This window comes from Marmota marmota, unplaced genomic scaffold, assembly GCF_001458135.2.
Source record: "Marmota marmota marmota unplaced genomic scaffold, marMar, whole genome shotgun sequence".
In the NCBI taxonomy this organism is placed as follows: domain Eukaryota; kingdom Metazoa; phylum Chordata; class Mammalia; order Rodentia; family Sciuridae; genus Marmota; species Marmota marmota.
The window spans coordinates 3,575,852-3,578,586 of NW_026000139.1; positions in this window are offsets into that span (position 1 = coordinate 3,575,852).

A 2,735-nucleotide genomic window follows, 5' to 3' on the forward strand; every position below is an offset into this window, starting at 1 on the left:
GGGCCTGGAGCCATGCAGTCACAAGCCAAGGAGCCCTGGGGTCCCAGAGGCTGGAAGAGGCGAGGGAGGGCCCTCCCCTAGAGCCTTCAGACAGCATGGCTGTGCCCACAGCGTCATTTTGGGATTCCTGGCCTCCAGAACTGCCAGAGAACAATTTCTGTTATTTTAAGCTGCCTGGTTTCAGGTAATTTGTTATAGTAGCTCCAGGGAACCAGTGGGCCCCATAGTCCTTTCACTTAAAGACACAGAGACGGTGTGGCTGCCACATGGCTGTGCGTGCTGTCTTTGGGGGCTTGGAGTGAAAAAAAATTAAAATTACAAAAGGTTTCTTAGTATGAAGGGTGTGTCCCTCCAGCCACACACCTGCTTCCTGGTCCCCTCCCAAATTCACAGGGCAGAGTCCCACCTTCTAGAACCCCTCGTGGCGACTTCATTTGGAGACTGGATGGTCAGGTTAAAATGTGCTCATTAGGACCGCACTAGCCACCAAGGTGACGTGGCCACCATCCTGCTGGGGCTTCTGTGAGCACGAGATGAGGCTGAGATGGGGCAATGAGCCCACCACCCAGGCCACACCAAAGGTCACCCAGAAAGGAGGGGAGGGGAGGGGCATATCCCATGGAGGACTGTTCCTAAGTGCACGGGGGCCCTAGCTCACAGGAACGGGAGGAACAGGGGGGGACTGCACCCCGTGCTCCTCTGTCCACCTGAGTGACAGCACTTGTCACACACTAGTTAGCACTTGGCTTCAAGGCCATCCTGGGTGCTGCTCACTCTCTAGTGGTCAGTCTCCCGAGAACTGACCCTCTCCTCCACCCTGCTCTGCACCCACGAGCTACCTGTGTGTGCCTGGCGCTCCGACCATGTCTCTGGTCTCTGGCTGGCTCAGCCTATGTGAGGCCGCAACAGGAAACAGGAAGTAGGAGGGAAACGGGATGGGGCAGGGGACTCCCATACCCTTCTGGGACTCCCATACCTCTGCTTCTGTCTTCGCACGACTGAGTTCTTGTGTCTCTCATAGGGACACTTGTCACTAGATCAACATCCACTCTGATGACACAGGACCCTCTCATTTTGTGATCCTTCATCACATGGGCAAAGACTTTTCTTCCAAACAAGGTGACAGTCACAGGTGCCAGGGGCCAGGATGAGGAGGTATCTTTGGAAGGGACACCTTCTCCTGGTGCCTGCTGAAGCATTTTGCAAAGACAGATCTGCTCGGGCCCCTTGGGCACCTTGAGGTGGGAAGACCACATGGTCCCATCTGTACCCTGGAATCAGCTAAGTATGTTCCTGGTAGTGACGTCTGTGTGCTGGTGCTAGGGCAGACGCATGAGCTCCGTACATCTGGGACTCAGGGAGGAAGAGATGGGTTCAAGGACACTACGTCTGAGCTGGTCTTGGAGAATGGGGACAGGGGTTGCTTCAGAAAGATACACAAATGGCCCAAAGTTCACAAATAGATGCTCAAGAACAGGAGCCAACAGGGACCTGCAAACCCAAACCACAGGGAGACGTGGCTTTACCCCCACTAAGGTGGCCAGAATGGGAGGAGACCTAGTAAGAAGCCAGAAGAGATGGGGAAACGGGAACCTTCAAATGCCACTGATAAGGAGGTCACACGGTGCAGCTGCTGTGTGGCTCGGCGATGCCCCTCCCAGGAATACACCCCTGAGAAACGAAGACACACTTGCACACAAACACTTGAAAGCTCATGGCAGTGTTATCCACAATAGCCACAGGTGGAAAGAGCCCAGATGTCCATCAGCGGAGGACTGGGTGATGAAATGCTCTTTATCCGCCCATGAGATATTACCCAGCAGGCCTCAGAGGGAAGCACCAACTCACCTTGCTCAGGATGAACCTCGAAAGCAGGATGCTAAATGAAGGAAGCTGGTCACAAACCTCTGTGGGGGTTGCACAGGATCTGCTCTACTTGGAGCGCTAAGCAGGAGATGTGGTTTTGTGTCCAGTGTTGCCCGATTCCATTTGCATGGAAAGTCCAGGGGGGCACTCCAGAGAGACCGAAAGTGGATCCGTGGTTGCCAGGGCCTGGAGGGAGGAGGAATTGGCCCGTGACAACTAAGGGGTGCAGGTTTCCTCTGGGGGGAGGGGATACAGACATTTTAATATTGACAGTGATGGTGGTGGCTGCAAAACTTGGCAAATATACTGAAGACCATTGAGTTGTATATGTTAAGTGGGTGAATTGTAGGAAGTGGATTGTACCTCGATAAAGCTGTCAACGACAATCACAACCAAATCTCCGATTTTCTGTGTAGTAGCTTCACTCCTCAGGTCCCCGTGTCCTGCCTGCAAAATGGGACTGTTCCCAAAATGCACATTCTACCACTGGCCCTGCAGTGCTTAGGAAGGCTGTTTCTCCACCTCCCAAAGGGAGGCAGGGATCCCTAGTCTAGCCCTCATTCTCAGGGCTGTCTTAGGAATCCATGGTAAAGTACAATAAGAAAGGGACACAAAACCACATCCCCTGCTTAGGGCTCCAAGTAGAGCAGATCCCGTGCAACCCCAAGCAGAGGTTGGAATCTGCCGCCCCCTGCCGACAGGACCGGGGCATCGCGCTCTCGCGGAGCCACTTCAGAACCTGCATCTGCACAGAATGCAAGCACTCAGGCCCGCCTCTTAGGGGTGTGACCTCCTCGGGCAGGTCCGACTTTGGCCACGCCTATTTTCAGGGGGGCTGGCCAAGAGCTGGGCCACGTGACTTTGTTCTG